Here is a 20,305-nt window from a genome sequence, read left to right on the forward strand (position 1 = left end):
ACTGTAGATTCAATCCTTTCGATTATGAAGGCAAAAGGAGACGCACCCCAACATGAGAGCGAAGCGCTGAACACCGAGGTATAAGTGTCACGTAACGCTTTAGTAATTGAGAAGAGCATCATTTACAGCATCTGAACCTTACGCCCTATACGCCTGTTGCCCCTTAAAGAATTCGGTCAGTAGGGCGTGACTTTTTCAGTTTGGGATTGGGTTGCAAGCCTAATTGACTTTTTTATTGGAGCTGTTACCCGCTAATTGCGTTATCCATAAATCACTGCTTATATTAACAGGCAATATAGGTTATAACTGAGTGTGCCGCTATCACTTGCCTAGGATTCAAAACTACGTTCATTCACAATCATACTACCGTGATTAATAATGTCCTACCAAATTAGATAAAGAACTGAGCAACTGTGTTTGTGAAATTAAATTATAATAACTGTAAACAAATGAGGATGGTGAAATATAGATATATTCACTTTAGGTTTTGACTAATTGAAATATCGCCTCATTTACAACTATAGTGTGAAATGAGAGAGAGAGAAGAGAGAGAACTTGCTCTTTGAATACCAATGACAGCACATTGAATTTAGCACAGTCAAGACTTTATTATGAATCCAAGAAGTAAACCCAGGACACATTAATTAAATGTGCTGTTTGGAAAACTATATGCACACGAAAAACTCTCCCGTACTTGCATACAAGCACATTTTTGTTTTAAGCTGAACAAACGGAGCTGGGCTAAGTAATCTTATTCTAACCAAATTATATAAGTATACATGAGTGAAATCTTCTTAAACTTGCCGCTTGGGCAGGGACAGGCCTAAAAATTTAGAGAAAAGAAGTAACAGAAAAATTCTGCTATTCATATTTATCAATGATATACTGCAATAGCTTCAAAGTCCTTGGTAGTTTAATGAGTTTAGCAATACCTTCACCTATCTAACTAGCCAGGATTCGAAATTCACTTGAGAAGAAGAATTTCTTCCTTTATTTCCTTTTGGACTTCAAGGCCTCCAGTGGGAAAAGTATCCAAAATTTTTGGGACAGATTTTAAGAGGTCATTGTGGTTATTAGAGCGCTGGTAGTCTAAAATCCTTATCTCGAATCTAGAGTTATCCAGATTGGAGGCCAAATTAACCTTTGGAATGTGCAAGACTGAAAGTACCTAACGCAGTTTGATAAGTACTGATGAGCCCCGGAGACTCAGAAGTCTGGTGCAAGCGGCACTGTTATAGTGAAGGCCCAGGACCAGCTGAGTGGAGATTAAGACTAACAGATATATACATCTCGAGTGCTGAGCTTTCTTATTAATGTGAATTCCGAAAGCACAACCCATCTAAGAAGGCCTCGTGAACATCTAACCATTAAATCTTGTTAATTGTCAGATACTGCAACGCGATATCCGGATGTCTTCACTAATTGCCAGATTGTCTTCACTGCATAGCTTTGGTTGGTACATATAAATGACGGCGCTTAAGGAGAAAGACGGAAGACAAAGCTTAAGTTAGAAATTCGTTAGTTTTTGCTTTGTCAAAGTAAGCAGTATTTTTAGTGGTTTGTTTTTTTTTTGGGAGGGGAAACACGATAGTTTTTATTATAGGTTCAGTCTTTATTTTCTTGATTTTTTTAGCTCAGGTAGGTAAATAGGACTTCTTTTTTGCTCCCCTTGCAGACCTGCATCCCCTAGAGCAACGTTAATACCTACATGCAGACATACTGTGCATAGCCTGCACACGTATACATACATGTGTGAACACATATGTGCAAACTTAGGTGAATTAATTAGTAAATGCAACATGCGTCGTAGTGCATCGTTTTTCCTAGGGAACTCGAAACATAACTCAGTTTTTCAATTTTAATTTTTCTTATATAAATATGCTGTAAATTATCCTAGCTTTTATAAAAAAAAAAAAAACACGCTCAAATGAAATTTCTTTTGACCAAAACTCTATTTTTCAGACGTCGTTCTTGCAGCTCATTTATCTGAAGGAACATAAAGAGAAAGCAAAGACATTCACTTTAATAATTCAGCGACAGCCCGGGGAAAGCAAGTCTCGGGAGCGTTGATTATTCTGCAGCGAAAGTTCCATATAGTTACGTCGACCGTTATTTAATTAGATGAACGTTTGAACAATAGAATAAAATGCTCCGTTAATGGCGCCGTGGACTAGCAGTGGGCTACTAAATTAAGCTTTGCCATTTCCCAAATGTTGTTGATTATTTTGGCTGTTTGCCATTTGTTTCTTTGTTTGTTTACTGGTTTGTTGTCTTTCCTCAAACTCTATGGTCGTGGGTATTTTATTTATTTGTTTTGAAATTCATGTCTCTTTCATTGGTGAATAGAATAAAATAATCAATTTTTACTTCTCCACGCTTATGTGGTTGATACAGTCATCGTATTATTTGTTGCATCGTTCTGAACAATTTACTTCTTTTTTCAAATATAGACAAATCCCTCCGTGCAATGACTAGCCCTTTCGTAATAGCTGATTTATGCAATAAATCAACAAATTCATTCCAAAATTTCAGCGTGTCTACAATTTTACTTTTGTTATTCATAGCAACGTTTTCCCTATAACAGTCGGTACGCTTGTGAAATTTCAGTTACAAAGACGGCAACATTAATTGTATCGTCTCTTGTTATTTATATGATAAGTGCTTTGTTCATCCAGCATACTTCATCACTAAACGAGGTATATGCTCCTTCCCTCTTCATAACGTTTTGAATAATAATAATAATAATAATAATAATAATAATAATAATAATAATAATAATAATAATAATAATAATTCCCACAAGTGCTGCCTTTTAACTTTCTGATTTATGTTCTTCTTTTCCCAAAACTAATTTTGAACAAAGTCGTAATTCATTTCGTGCGAAGGTAACTTGTAGCGTCAAAGTTTATTTCTCTCTTCATGTATCTCTTCTCTGTGTTCATGTTTCTCTTTTCTTTATTTTCATGGTTATCTGTTCTCTATTCATTTGTGTTTTTGCTGCACATTCAATGGAACAGCATTTTTATCAAGTGATTCTCTCTCTCTCTCTCTCTCTCTCTCTCTCTCTCTCTCTCTCTCTCTCTCTCTCTCTCTCTGCTTGTGTGTGTGTGTGTGTAATTGGTTCTTTCTTTGGATGTCGGAATTGAAACAAATATTTAGCAACTGTACGTTAAAAAATCATTCCTTTCACGTTAGGGTAAATATTCTCATTCATTTTCGGAGAATATTCCAAAGAAATATTTTCAGTGGGAAAGGAAATTGACACGCAAATTTTATTCCTTCTTACATGGCATTTCTTTTCATACATTTATATATTTTCTGCAAGCTTTATTTGTTGCAAATATTTTGCTCTCTCTCACTTTCTTTATTTTTTCTTCGGTTCTTTATACATCCTTTACTCTTTTTTATAATCTGTATGTGTTTCAAATTCTTTGTTCCTTCCTACACCATCTATTCCCTGTTGCATACCTAGAGAATGAGAAAGCGAGACAGAGAGAGAGAGAGAGAGAGAGATGTTAAAAAGAGAGCAGCAGAGGATAGGAGGAGTTACCATCCCATGTGCATCTGGTTGTTTTGGCAGGAGCATCGTTAATCATGGCACCCCTCCTTTAACCACCCCATATACCCCTGCCCCAACATTACCTGAGACCCCGTGACAGCCACTACACCTTCCCCCCCTACCCCAACTGCCGACGAAAAGAGGAAGGGGGGGAAAGAAAAAACTAACTGCCCATTTGTTTCTAATCTGTGTGCAATGGCCGCAGATTATAACTAAAATCTACAAGTCCTCTTCCCTTCTTGACGTCCACAAGGTGCCACTTTTCATTAAGTTTTCAATTTCTTCTAGATGTCTATTTCAGTCTCCCTCTTTACTTCTGAAGAGTTAATCATTTTTTTTTTTTTAGCTTACTTCCCCTTACCCCCTTTTTAGCTGTGTTCTAAGTTATCGACGTGATTTAGGAAAACGGAATTCAAAGATTGAATTCTTTGTAAAAAAATTTATTATTTGTTCATACATCTATTTTTACCACACTGATGTGATGACTTCAGAAGATATGCCTATGAATTTTAGAAGGATATCACAGGGCTTAAGATCCAGTTTCTACTGGGGCCTGTGTACCTACAGCATCTAGAAACGTTTTCTCAGTTTTTTTTTCCCTCAATATTTGTAACATAGATTTACCCCTTTTATGAAACCAGGTTACCGTGCAAAGAGTACTGACTAAGAATAGTCTAAGAACGGCAACGAATACTGCATTCTAATCCCTTTTCCGGCTTAAGTTCGCCTGTGATCTTGTAAAGACCAAGAATATCCTCTTCCAAGTGTCCAAACCAATTAATATAGATTAAATGTCTTTTGAACTTGTTTGGTCCCATATTTTTTATTCTTAGGAACTCTTATTTACGTGTCACTATTCTTAGGACGGTCTGTTCCTTCATACATACATAATTCGTTTTGCTTTGAAATAAATAAATCTTTCTCTCTCTCTCTCTCTCTCTCTCTCTCTCTCTCTCTCTCTCTCTCTATATATATATATATATATATATATATATATATATATATATATATATATATATATATATATATATATATATATATATATATATATATATGTTTGTATATATATATATAGTATATGTATGTAATTATACACACACACATATATATGTGTGTATGTATATATGTATGTATGTATGTTCCGTATATATAGATTATTTACATGTACAGAAACAAATACATATATACATACATGCAAAAAGTGTGCCCTTATGCTTGTAGGAACAAATCTGACAAATATTCGCGTCCAATTTATCCCATAAAATGGAGCAAAGAGAACGAATGATAAAAATGCCTATGCTGTGAAATAGTGCGACATTTATCCCTTGCTATGGCCCATCTGAAGGTATATCTCCAAAATGGGGGAAATTGCAAATTCCTGCGCCATAATATTGCACGGACAAGAGGAAGAGAAGGTTGGTGCCATTTTGGGAAATATCCCAGGCAAATATCCCACTTTGGGAAATATTCCCTTGATGTAGCGCCATGATTATTATTATTATTATTATGATTTTCAGCATTTATTTTCCCTAAAGATTAGACTCCGGTTGGGAATACCGAGGGCATTTCCAATTATTGTCTAAACAAAGGAATGTCAGAGCAGTTCTGGGCCGTAATCAGCATTTATATTGCAGTCGATGTATCCATAATAGATAAAGGAAGTGGGGTGGTAATTACATTGTTTATATCATTATTGTTTCCATTAATAGCAACAATAATAATAATAACTGTATTCTTAGCGCTGCTGTTCTTATTGCTTCCTTTGTGATTATTTTGATTGTTCTTTCATTCCTAAATGTTTCCGGGACGTAAGCTAAACCCGAACTGCCCTTTTCGAGTACGCTTTAAACGAGGCTTGAAATATAAAACCGTAATAAAGCTTCCGTATTTGCTGGAACATAAAAGGAGAACGATTTTTTCCGGAAAGTGAAACGTTTCAAGAGGAGATTTCAGTCCCTGTTGTTTGTGCCGTCAAGTATGGCCCCTCGAAGGTGAGAGCACTTGGATGAAAGCACTCCAACAAAGATTAGAGATGCGAATAAGTGTTTATGCTTACGGATTCTGTAAACTTTATTTTGGAGTTTCCGTTAACAATTCGTCATTTTCATTTGGTTTTATTGTCTATCTATTTTTTTTAGTCCAACACTGCGGTTCTCCTAATAGGGATGGCCTCATTCAAAACAAGACAATATTCATTGTTATATTCAGCTTTTTACCTGCTGAATCAAGAATGAATATCATGCGAAGAAAAGAAGAATATTAGTTATGGCAGTTTCTCAAATTTAGCCATTTTCAACATTCTGAGAGGCAATCAACAGATCTTTAGTATACGTTATTAGGTTTTCGTCTAAATAGATTAAAAACTTTTTCGTGCAATTAATGCAGTTAATAGGTAACTAGGCTTATATAGAAGGTTAAATGCGTGCGCATGTCAATCAGGCACCGATCTTCGGACACGTAAACGTATATGGAGGTATTTACTTTCGTGTTCTCCTGGTTAAGTATAAGCTTTATCGAGGGGAGAGTTTTATTCCAGCCTGCCCACCTGGCTGCCCTGAGCATACTATAAAAGACTAGCCCTGGAAAAAAGGATGTGGTCCGAAACACGAAATGAAAATGGAGTGCGCCGTAAAAGCCAAGGAGCTCTTTCTTGTACCAGGTGATAACTTGCAATAAAGCCACCGGGTCTGCTGCTCGGGGCTTAAAGGAGGACTATATGTGAAGAGTAAAGAAAAATGAACGCATTAGGGGTGTTAGTTACCAAGGCGAGGTAAATGGAGAGAGAGAGAGAGAGAAGGTTTCCTAACGCAGAGTTCATTTCAGTAAACCTGACACACATAAATAAGACAAATTACGCCCTCGCCAGAACCTAAATACCTGTTGCGCCAATTTAGCTAAGTTACTTTAGGCAGCTGTTGTCATCATAAGGTAGTTTAACAGGGAGACTCCACTCCGTAATTTACGTTCGCTAGGGTGGGTCCTCACGGCAAGCAGTAGATGAACTGATTTCTAGTGAAAGACTGGAAGATAAGATTGCGTGGTAAATGGTAATCAGTCATAATGACGCTAGAAGTTGTCGGTAGGCAACAGTCCGCAAAAGTATCAAGAGGTAATAATAATAATAATAATAATAATAATAATAATAGTAATAATAATAATAATAACAATAATAAATCTTTATTTTCAGCGCGAGGCCATATGCATGGAATATACAAAACAGAGGCATTACAACAGACAAAAACTAGATACGCGAGTTAAAGTGATAAAAATGATAATTGGCAACATCCACACCGTTGCTGAGGTAGCAGTAGGAAAAAAAATTGTAATTATATTATTGGTAGTGGCAGTATTAAAAATGATAGCAATTTAAATCACATTGCCTACAAACTAGTTTCATGCTAGTCAGTATAAATAAGTCTTTTTAGTGCTTTTAAGGAAAGTGATGAAGGATAAGTTATCTAGAAAGTTATCCAAATACGAAGAAAGAAAGGAAAAGCTGTCGAAGCGACGGCTTAAATCAGCCTCGATAAGTCAGTGCTTAAAGCCAGAAGGGAATTAACCTTTGCAAACAGCTGAACGCAAGCATCAAAAGCACTTGCGTGGTCACAGATAAGCTCAAATTAAAGCGCAATTGATTTGCAACACTAAGACTATGTAAACACAAGAGTGAAGTACATTGTTGTACGCTGTGAAGCTGATAGAAGAAAGAAAGAATAAAGGTCCTCTTTTAACCACTAGGCAGCTGCATACGCTAAACTTCAAGTTCTCATAAAAACAAGTAAAAAATTCTCCGAAGTTTCTTCAGCGCAGTCGAGTTTTCTGTACAGCCGCTACAGCGTATAATCGAAGCCACCGAAACTGGATCTATCTTTCGGTAGTCTCGGTATAATGTTGTATAAGCCGCGGCCCGTGAAACTTTAACCACCGCCCGGTGGTGGCCTATCCTATATCGTTGCCAGAAGCATGATCATGGCTAACTTTAAACTTAAATAGAATAAAAACTACTGAGGCTAGAGGCTGCAATTTGGTATGTCTGATGATTAGAGGGCGGATGATCAACATACCAATTTGCATCAACATACCAACTTGCAGCCCTCTAGCCCCAGTAGTTTTTAAGATCTGAGGCCGGACTGAAAAGGTGCGGACGGACAGAGAAAGCCGGAACAATAGTTTTCTTTTACAGAAAACTAACAACACAAATATTATTTTAGAAAACTGAGGCGGACATATACTAGTAAACAAACAGCGTGGAAATAACAAAAAATATATATCAGTGATACTAGATTGATGAGCTAATTGCAAGATTAAAGTTAAGACACATTTCTGTCTCCAGACGACCCATGCGTTTAGTGATACCAATATTTAACTTAGCAATTGTGGTGTTTTGTTAAAGAACAGAGTAAATACGGTCACATGACAAACATTTTTTTGTATTCCGTGGATAAACAAACGTGTGTAAACTATGGAGAAGTGCAAACAAGGCAAGTTCGCGTTATTTTTTTCCATTTTTGATAAATCTCCTGAACAATACCTACACAGCTACATACATATACATATATGAATATATATTACATACATATGTATGTTTATATATGAATATATATTACATATATGTATATGTTTGTATATGTATCTAAATATACACGAACACCATGTATATATATATACGTGTGTGTGTTTGTATGTATGTATATATATATATATATATATATATATATATATATATATATATATATTTTATATATATATATATATATATATATATATATATATATATATATTAGATTACATATACAGTATATATATTATATATATAATATATATGGAGAGGGAGAGATACCCATTATATAAATACATATTCATAAATACATATACTGCTTGCAATTTGCGTACGCACTCAATGCTTAAACGAAACCCATCATAAATTCCTATCAAACCAAGTGACATTGAAAGTTGCCATGTGAATATCAAACAACCAATGAAATCAATTCAACGTGAAAATTTGAGATTCAGACGATTTGAGTTATTGAATCTCGTTCATTTTATGTTTCTTTAACAGCTCAGTTTGAAGCACTGGATTTTCTTTTCTTTTTTTTATTGTATTTCAAAAATAAAGATCCTGATGAAATAGGCCAGACCTTCCGTGAGCTGTGCTTCTTATGAATGTTAAAATTCAGGTGTCTATATTCCATAGCCAAAGGAAGGAATATAATGATTATACTTTCAGCAGAATAAATGTCAGTTTCATTTGAAATACATAGGTTTAACCGGTAAAATAAGTATCAGTTCATATAAAAGGAAAATGAAATGAATGTACAGGGAGAACGTCGAGTCAGCTAGTTTAAAAGGAAATAATGCAACGCAACAGAATAAAAACCAACTCAACACGACAGAACAGATTAAATGCGACAGAATAAAGAGCCAGTTCAATTTTTTTAAAAATAATAATTTTAGATTAATCGCCTCAGAACACAAGAGAATAGATTAATTGCAACGGAAAAAGGAGCAATTCCAAGGAAGGTGTGTACATGAAACGCGATAAAATGAGAAATTAATCAAAGCGAACGAGTATCTGTCAAACACGAGAGAATAACAGCTCATTTAATTAATAAAAAAATTAATTAAACTAACTAGTCAGTTTTAAGAGAGAATAATTCACATCTTATAAAATAAGAGTGAACTGAATTCGGGAGGAAATATAATTAACGCAATAAAGAAACAAATGAATTAACCCAATAAATACACAAATGAATTGACTGCAACAAAGAAACAAATAAATTAAACGTAATAAACAAATAAGTTGAACCCAACAAAGAAACAAATAAACTGAACGCAGTAAAGAAATAAATCAGTTGAATACAATAAAGAGACAAATAAATTGAACGCAGTCAAGAAATAAATTAAATTCAATATAGAAACAAATAAAATTGAACCCAACAATGAAACAATTTAAAAACGTAATAAAGAAGCAAATAAATTAAACGTAGTAAAGAAACAAATCGATTGAACGCAATAAAGAAACAAATCACTTGATCGCAGCAAAACAACAAGTCAGTTGAACGCAACAAAGAAACAAATCAATTGAACGCAATAAAGAAACAAATCAATTGATCGCAATAAAGAAACAAATAAAATGAACCCCAAAAAGATAGAAATCAATTGAACGCAACAAAGAAACAAACCGGAAACGCGCATCCGTGACTGATCGATCCAAAGGCGATGACTTCGAGGGATTTCGCTGACCCAGGATCCACTCGGCTGACCCGTGACCCCCGGGGTCCATTTAGCGCATCAAATGAGCTCCTGGTGATGATGCCAGTGAGTGATGCTAATTATCCATCAGTGCCACGGGCGTCTTTTTTTCTTGTTCCTTATTTATTATATATCACCCCCAACGAATAGGGATGGAGGCTTATGTATTCACTTGTATTTTTATTATTCATATTTTTATTTTTGTTATTTTTTCTCTTCTTGATTACTTGGAAGATGCTGAGATGGATACGAATCGGATCCGATCCAAGGTTTCATTTATTTCTTTATTTACTTTTTCATTATTATTATTATTATTATTATTATTATTATTATTATTATTATTATTATTATTTGGCAACAGACCCTCTTTCAGACAGGTTTTATTGAATATTATTGCTGCTTCAGCTGCATTTATTTTGTAGAAGAAAAAGTCTTCTACAAAATAAATGCAACTGAAGCAGCAATAAAACCTATTCAATAAAACCTTATTATTATTATTATTATTATTATTATTATTATTATTATTATTATTATTATTATTATTATTATTATTATTATTCGGCTTAAACGCAAGTATTCTCTGAATGCTTTTGTTTACTTTTTTTCAGTAAGAGGATCGGCTTTAGACGCGACTAAGTGAGAAATTATGCTGAAAGGAGAGAGAAATAAAATGTAATTTCTTATCCGATTTTTCAGTCACTGTTCTCTTACTAATGCCTTGCGATTAGATGGTCATTTTTTTTTTCTCCTCAAAATATGTTTGCATTTATCTTATGTCGCTTTAGACAGAATGACAGAGATACTCCATTTTTCTTGCTCTTCCATTTCTTCGTCGTGTTTTCATAGCTCTAATATTTTCTTGTCATTTGTAGGTGTGGTAAAAAAGGTAAACAGATCATTTTCACTCCGAGACACATTTACTGCTCTCTTCTCTCTTTAGTGATATTGAAACCATTTTAGCAGTTTCGGGCTTTACTTTTACGAATCGGATAAAGGACTCTTATTTAATTCTTGTGTCCTAATGTTCATCATCATGGCACTTTATCCTTTCGGTGGTTTATACATATACTGTATGTATGTATGTATATATATATATATATATATATATATATATATATATATATATATGTATATATTATATATGACTTTTTATCACATCACCGTGATTCATATACAATCAGTAAGCTACAAACGTCCTTTAATATCCAATTCGCTCTACCTCGGAAATAATATATTTTCATATATGTTACCGAAGGGGAATTTTTTAGTTGATAAGTTCGTCGTCCCGTGGGCTCGAACCAGCTAAGGACAAGAACTCAGGACTACAGTGGACGCATTTAACCCACGCGGCCACCATATATAATGTATAATGTATGCACATATATGCATACATATATATATATATGTATATGTATATATATGTATGTATATATATATAATGTATGTACATATATGCGTACATATATATATATATATATATATATATATGCATATATAATACATAAATACAGTATACACACACTGTACATATATATATACAGTATATGTATATATATATATATATATATATATATATATATATATATATATATATATATATATACATACATATATATACAGTATATATAAATATATATGCGTGTGTGTGTGTATGTGTACAAACGCGGAAATTTAGAGTTCTTATATATACTTGAAGCATTTCCTGCCTCATCCCTAGGCATGAAATCAACTTCTTTCGAGACTCCTTGATTTCGATTTCATATGCTGTCAGTAAATTTAGAGCAGAAAGAAAAAATTCGTGCTTAAATGATTAAAGCGGTAAAATCTCATTTCAAGTTACGTCTCTTCTATCAGCATCGCTCCATCTCCTAACGCCATCAACCCGAACGAGACGGTGCAATTGCAGAGCGCCGCTAATATAATCATGCGCGGTTAAAGTGGCGGGAAATTAAAGCGGTTAAATATGTCTTCCTGTTTACGCGGATTGCTCTTAACTCCCGGAATTTGAGAGCGTGTCGCCTTTGTCTAGAGGCAATTCGCTCTTTCGTCTTCTCGCTTTTCCCCCCCTTTTTCTTTCATCTTTTGTTATTGTATTTTTCGTACCTGAAGCTTCTGCAGTAACACAAAGTTTCTGTTAGCGTCACTCCGCGTAAGTGAGGCCATTTGTTTCGCCTCTCATCTTTGTCTAGTGCGCCTCTTCAGAAGATGGCTGTTTTCAGTTTGCGTTACGCGTTTTAGCGGTGTCTTAAATATCGTGTGCAGGGCTCTAACTGTCTTTGTAGTTACTTTATGTTTATTAATAGCTGTGCCACTGGCATGAGATTCCCCCCATGCTCTCTCTCTCTCTCTCTCTCTCTCTCTCTCTCTCTCTCTCTCTCTCCGTGTGTGTGTGTCAAAAGAAGGCTGTTAATATCCTCCCATCCTTCACGAGACGGTCTGTACACTTTGCCAAGCGTTTGAGGTTCGGCATCGACTCGGATATCCCAAAAGGATTCCTGGTCCCTCCTCGCTGTTTCCGAACGGAGTTCTTTTTTGTACCCAATTCTTCGACCATTATGATAATAGAAAGCAAATAGGACCGCTGTTTCCCCATCTCCTTGTATCAATAGCGACTAAAGACTCTTCTGATCTGCCTGAATGTCAGCATTTGTCCGCATGGCTTCTCTACTCTGAAATGTGCGTGTTCTTTCGGGAATATAAGTCCCAGGTGTACTTAGACACATTCGAAGACGAATACATGGAATGGGCTGTGGATATGGAGATGAATTTGCATTGAATAAGGAATATGATAGATAAAAGGAAGTAACTATGGAGACAATTGTTATTATTACGTAAAGCTGGCTTCGCGCAACCCGTGAGACCTATAAACCGTTATGTTGAATAATTCATTAAAGTAACACGCATTAGAGTTTGGGTTTCCAGAATGTTATCACATAGTGTATCTTGTCTACTGTGATATAATTCGCTCAGTAATCTGCATATATTCATATGCTACATACAAACGCATGCATATATATATATATATATATATATATATATATATATATATATATATATATATATATATATATATATATATATATATATATATGTACTTTCAGGACTAACAGTCCTCATTGTTCTACGGATACTTGATAATGAGGACTGTTCGTCCTGGTAAACTTGTAATTTTCTGAATAAATAACTCCACTAGTTGCCATCCAGTTTCAACGAGGTAGCGATGATGACTGTGCTGATAATGATACCGGCACTTTGCGTATGATTTCTAAACAAAAAGTCAGCAATAAATGGAAATCATTGTTATACTATGACAATTCCTTACCTTTACAGAAGTGAATGGCACATTCATCTTTTTACTGCTGAATACAAGATGAGATCACTTTTCAAAGAAATCTTATTACTGGAAAACTGTTTTGCCAAATTAATGTGATGCCTCAAACTGCACGCGCCACGCTCCACACACATCTATAACGTAACATTTACTCCCATTTTAAATGAAGTCTCTCGGTTCGGAAATAATAAATTCCTGTTAAATACTCCTTCCTTCTCTCAGAAACCACCAGATACACTTTTGTTTTACCCCGGAATTTCTCCACATGGCCATAGCACCTCATTACACTACCCTTTCTTTTTCTTGGCTTAACCTTTAATACTTAAACATCCCTCTTGATTTGTTACCTTTCATAATAAATTAAGATTTCCTATCCAGCTGAATTCAGGGGCTTCTACCTTTATCTACCGTATATATTCCTTGTTTCTACCTTTATCTTCCGTATATATTCGTCGCCTCTACCTTTATCTTCCGCATAGGCCTACACTCCTTTATCTTCCGTATATATTCCTTTACCTTCCGTATATATTCCTCGCTTCTAGCTTTATCTTCCGTATATATTCCTCGCTTCTAGCTTTATCTTCCGTATATATTCCTCACTTCTAGCTTTATCTTCCGTATATATTCCTCGCTTCTAGCTTTATCTTCCGTATATATTCCTTATTCCTTTACCTTTCGTATATATTCCTTTATCTTTCGTATATATTCCTCTCGTCTACCTTTATCTTCCGTATATATTCCTCTCGTCTACCTTTACCTTCCGTATATATTCCTCGCTTCTAACTTTATCTTCCGTATATATTCTTTGCTTCTACTTTTATCTTCCGTATATATTCCTTTATCCTCCGTATGTATTCCTCGCTTCTACCTTTATCTTCTGTATATATTCCCTTATCTTCCGTATATATTCCTCGCTTCTACCTTTATCTTCCGTATACATGCCTCGCTCATGTAATCACTTTGTCTTCTCTAACTACATATCCCTTCACAGCTTGAACAAAACTGCCGCTACATTTATGGGTATATATGTTATTTGCCTTACTTCATTGCCACTAATTTTTTTCATTTTCTGTCATTATCTGTCATAAATAGTAGTGCAAGCAAATAATTTCATTTCCGTTCTATACATTCTCATAACCGTCACAATAACAACCTATTTTGCTTTTATATGTCTTTACCTTGCCCTTGTTTTTATTTACTTCTCTTTTACTCTTCTTACTAAAACATTTAGACATTTCTTCTAATCTCTCTAAGATCTCCTCATTATCCCCTGTTCATCTTCTATTTATTCCCTCTTTCCTTCTGTAACTTAATTATTCCAATTCTTTCACATTCGTGGGACTATCAAACCTATAATCTTACAATACTTTTACCCAGTACAAAATATTTTCATTATTCTCTCAATATTGACACTTATCACCAGCAGATTTTCCTCCAAATACTATATTCTTAACCCTTTTTACACTGCATCTAAATCAACCATCGTGTATTAATAGCTGTTCTTGTACAATACAAGTATTTTTCTTGTCTCAAACTTGTCAAATATTCGCCCATCTAACGTTCTTACGGTCACCTTGCTAAGTATATTAAATAGATTTATGCTTATAGATTCCTACATTTTTGTATTATCGAATTAAATTTCTTCTCTGAAAATCAACCTTCATTCTTGTATCTCTTACAGAGATACTCAGAGATACAAATTGAAATGTAGTCACTCCAAATCTGGATTTTAATCCGTTCTCCTTATCCACTAATTTTCCTAAATTCTCCACAGATATATACTTTATATGGCTCTATTACGTTGTTGTACATTTCGTACTTGCACCATTCAGGGTTGCCTAAATCCTTCCATCAGCATCCTAGTCCTTTAAATACTCTCTACAATGAAACTACACTCTTGCCGGATGCCAGCTTCCTCCACCTTTTGTACAGAATCCTATTTACCTTTTAACTTTAACCTCCGAATCCATACCCCATGCAACATATCTTCTCTTTTCCCCTGAATTTCTTGCTCACGTTCCAGACAGACCTTCCCACATCCCTAAATTTCCTCTCTTATTTTCTTCCCGTGAAATTAATTCATTGTTCCCTTTGTCTAGCAAATGAACCTTAACCGTTCTTCTCCCATGTTTTCATTTTTAGAACGAGAAAAAAATCACGATTTCATAAGGTTGGCTCTCCTTAACACTTCCTTCACCTACCCTTACCAAACTCATTTCCTTCTTATCAAGCGCAGTTGAACTCATATACGCTTACAATCACAACTTCTGCCACTGAAATAACTGTCTGTCTTCATTAATCTACATATCAAAGAATCAGACAGAACGCGAGACATAACCCAGCAACTTCTTCAAGGTCTTCCTCCATTTGATTTGCTTCTTTGACTGCCACTTTGTTTTCCATAATCTATATGTATATGTGTATATGTATATATATATATATATATATATATATATATATATATATATATATATATATATATATATATATATACACATGTATATACATATTTATATATATATATATATATATATATATATATACATACATATATATATATATATACATATATGTATATATGTGTGTTTGTGTGCGCACATTATATATTTATGTATGTATGTTTGTATGTGTGTGTATACATGCAATAAACCTGTCCATAATGTGAAACGTATGCCTCTGTAGGTAGTTTACCTACTTGGAGGTCACAGTTAGGGTGGAAAGGACGTGGCGTTAACAACCTTATTCTAAAACACTTGATGAGAGTCGGAAGATCAACAACTTTTAGATTCACTGTTTAAAAGTGTTTTCACTTGTTACTTCAAATCGACTATGAGTAAGGAAAATCATATTGCATCATACGTCAGGAAATAACGCCAGCAAACCTGGTGGATTTTAAACCTTAACAATATCTACATGCTGGATTAAGAATTCTGTGAACTAATAGATACTTTCTTCATTTATTTTGGAATCGTAAATATGTAGGAAAACTGGAACTTTCCTCCCAAAAAGGAAGAAAATGTCAAGAGAAAACACGGTAACTCGAGAGAAAAAGTCAGGCGTTATTTACACCTTGAGAAAATATGACTCTGAAGAATAAGGCTGGAAGTTTTTGCTTCCTCTTCTTCTTCTTCTTCTTCTTCTCCTGTAGCTTTGAAGATGCTAAAGTAGGTCAAAACCTGAGCCGCCTGTTTACCTTGGAGGTTTGCTTGCATCCGAACTCAAACATGTTCGCAAGATGCAGCAAAAAAGAAATTTCTCCTTTTAATATTTCGTCTCGGAAAGTCGCATGCATGCGCTGGACTTCTCCGGGAAAAGAGGGGGGGAAAGCAAGAGACCAGTGAAATGAATCTGGTCTTCATTTGGAAATGTGATCTCATTCGGAAATGCAATATCATTCCCGACCTTTGATGACTGAACGCGTTCATTAACGATTTCTTGCCAAGAGAGAGAGAGAGAGAGAGAGAGAGAGAGAGAGAGAGAGAGAGAGAGAGAGAGAGCAGATGCTGCGTACCACTGCGGTACGTGATCCCTCTCATGGCAACGTTAATGAATGCAGTAACTTATGCAGTTATTATGATGTACAGCGTCTCTTTTTTTTTTTTTTTAACCCTCCCCCTTTTTTGGGAGTCTGTGCAATCATATTAAGTGCTTACGCTTAAATAACTAATTACCTTAACATATGGCACCGTTAAGACGACACACAAGAATGTCGTAAAGTGCTTCTCTTTGAAACACGTCCAAATTGGATGTATATCCCCTTCTCAAGAATAGTAATATGTCGCCTTAAATGTGTGTGTGTGTGTAAGTGGGCATGTATGCGTGTGTGCTTTTTTGTGTGCGAGTTGACATCCAGTATCAAGTCTTACGCCTTTATTATCCGCACAAATTTGCATACGGGAAGCAAGACCATTTCACTAAAATGATACAGTTTTGTTTATGCCAGGGATTATCTTGAAGAGCATTAAAGAAGTTTATGCTCTCTTGGAATAATGTAAGGAAAGGAAAGAATGTATTAAAAGAACGTGCACTTTGAGTGAGAGAGAAATTTCCTTTTTAATCTTGAAAACAGATAAAAAACTTTCTCTAATTTTTCTGTTAGTGCTTTACTTACATAACAGTTCTGGAACGGAGAAAATGTTAAAGAATAACATAATGGCACCCTAAGTATATGAGAATTTCTTTGTCTTTATTTAAAAGTTTAATGAAGTTTCTTTCCTTTTTATTCCCCTTTTTGCTTTAGATTGTGCTGTCATATGAAGAAAATTATTAATTTCGTGAACTGTTATAGTTTTGAAACATTCCCTCTCCTCTAATTTGTTTCATAAAATGCATAAGCTTTTACTTGCGCGAGAGTTGTCGTGAGAAGAAAATTCTAAAGGCCAACTGAATACAAAATAACTTTTCATCACGGAAAGTCCAGCAAAAAGCATTTGTGCAGGCATGTTAATCAAAGGTAAACAAGAAACACTTGCGCCTCAAACTTTGACTCGGCAAGTTGAGAAGTTGCAGTTGCAACGTGCCATAGTGTAGCTCAGGTAGTCGGGACATCAGAAGCTTCATTTCTAAAGAGTGAAAATATCCTTTTCGTGTGATCGTGAGTACGGACCGTTGTCGGGCGCTTTATATAACAGTTGGAGTTAGTTTGCAGGAAAAATAAAGTACAAAGAAGAATGTTTTTTTTTTTTTTTTTTTTTTTGCCGACTGAAAGAACTGCGACTCACAAAGCCTCCAGTTTTTCTTAATTCTCGTAGTTCCGGTGTTTATAAAGGAAATATTTTATGTGAAATATATATAAATGTATGTATGTATGTATATATACATATATATATATATATATATATATATATATATATATATATATATATATATATATATATATATATATATATATATATATATATATATATATATATATATGTATATATATAACATGTGCATGTATATATATGTATATACTGTATGTGTATATATACACATCATACACTCACACACACATATGTATAATATATATATATATATATATATATATATATATATATACATACAGTATAAGTAATGTCTTCGTAGTCTATATGGTTAAAACACTTGCCATACCAGTGAGAGTCACGAATACTAAGGAAACGATTTAGGTCAGTTCCATTTCATGAAAAAATAATGTTTGTGTCTCTCAACCTCACCAGTGAAATAGAACCTGGTAGTTATTCGACTAGGGTGGGTCACATTCCTGGTAATGGTGGTCAACGGGCTTTCAGTTTCGTCCCTAAAGACCTGTTGAAAACCATTACGATAAGACTTTGGATCCCTTACCTAAAAAGGAAAAGGCATTTTACACATATATACCCTTCAGGCACCATCCCTGTAGGTAAAAAAATAGTACATGAGAATATATATATATATATATATATATATATATATATATATATATATATATATATATATATATATATATATATATATATATATATATATATATATATATATATATATATATATATATATATATATATATATATATATATATTATTTTACATATATATACCCTTCAGGCACCATCCCTGTAAGTAAAAAAATAGTACATGAGAATATATATTATATATATATATATATATATATATATATATATATATATATATATATACTGTATATATATATTATATATATATATAAACGTATGTATGTATGTATGTATGTATATACAGTAAATGTATAATATACATATATATATATATATATATATATATATATATATATATATATATATATATTGAGTATGTATGTATATATTATTTGTATAATATATATATATATATATATATATATATATATATATATATATATATATATATACTTGTTACGTCTGCTGCTCAGAAGCAGTATTGAGGTAACTACCAAATTTGCACTGGCTATCACGTCGGCCCACCATAATCAACCAGATACCTGACCACCATCCTGCCTACCATAACTTAATAATCTGGGCTGCCGCCTTTGGTCGTTCCTTTTAATGATTAACAGGAATCAGAGTTTCACCTACCTGATGGGCCCTGCAAAAAGAGGGAGGGCATCTGGTGCGAATAAGGAACCGGAAGAGAGAAAGAGAGATTCTTACACCTTATATTTATCATAAAACCAGTGTATATGTATATATATATGTATATATATATATATATATATATATATATATATATATATATATATATATATATATATATATGTGTGTGTGTGTGTGTGTGTGTACCGTAACGCAAGAAAGTAGGGACGCTAAGATCTGATGCTAGGAAATAGCGGACACCTTCAGAAATTAGAACAGAGTTAACTCCATTCTGTATTCTTATAAAGCAGCTAAGATTAAGAGTGTTAGGAATGAGGATGGCCGAGGGCTGGACGACGGCGAGGTTAAACGCTGAATTCATTACCAGTAAACGTTGGTTGCTACACGCAGAAAAAAAGATATATATGGTTTCGTATTGAATTATATATATATATATATATATATATATATATATATATATATATATATATATATATATATATATATATATATATATAAATTTATAAATATATATAAATATAATGTATGTATGTATGTATGCATGTGATCGTGTATGTGTATAGTGTGAATGATTTGGCCAGAAAAAGTGGGGTCTTATACGACTTCCTTCAGACTTTTCTTGCTTTTTCTTTTTCCCCATATGTAGGTATCTCTATTTACAGATAATAGGGAGCACAAACCAATGAAACGAGAAAAGGAAGAAAAGTGTTTACTTGTGATCTTATTTACTTATATTCTTCGGTTTATGTGTATGTAGTGTACATGGCATGGGGAAAAGATATTTTATAATATAAATTCCAATGTCTCTTCATGCTAACATATCAAGCTTACAACCTTATGATTAATAATGTTTTTAAGAGATCAAATTCGTTAGGAACGGGCCATTAACTCTACAAAACTGGAGTCATTTCTCTTGAGGAGGCCAGTTATTACTAATGAAATTCCAAACGAAAGGAATTATTCGTAACTAAATTTAACATTAGTATATAACGGAACAGAGATTACACAGCCAGTAGCTCAAGTGTTAAAATAGATTTTCTCTTTTCTAACTTGATTACCAAGCCTGAATAGGAATCGTTTAAAACAGCCTTTCGCGACCCCACTGCACCGGCTT

The 20,305-nt window shown here is 34.0% G+C and overlaps 2 protein-coding genes across 8 annotated transcripts in view; one reads left to right on the forward strand and one right to left on the reverse strand.

The window, feature by feature from the left end:
* LOC136849064 (kinesin-like protein KIF26B) overlaps positions 1 to 20,305 on the reverse strand; it is a 591,672-nt gene that overhangs the window by 470,863 nt on the left and 100,504 nt on the right. The gene's annotated exons all lie outside the window — the stretch shown is intronic.
* LOC136849065 (protein Star-like) overlaps positions 1 to 20,305 on the forward strand; it is a 252,643-nt gene that overhangs the window by 79,054 nt on the left and 153,284 nt on the right. The gene's annotated exons all lie outside the window — the stretch shown is intronic.

The sequence above is a fragment of the Macrobrachium rosenbergii genome, chromosome 20, assembly GCF_040412425.1.
Source record: "Macrobrachium rosenbergii isolate ZJJX-2024 chromosome 20, ASM4041242v1, whole genome shotgun sequence".
NCBI lineage: Eukaryota > Metazoa > Arthropoda > Malacostraca > Decapoda > Palaemonidae > Macrobrachium > Macrobrachium rosenbergii.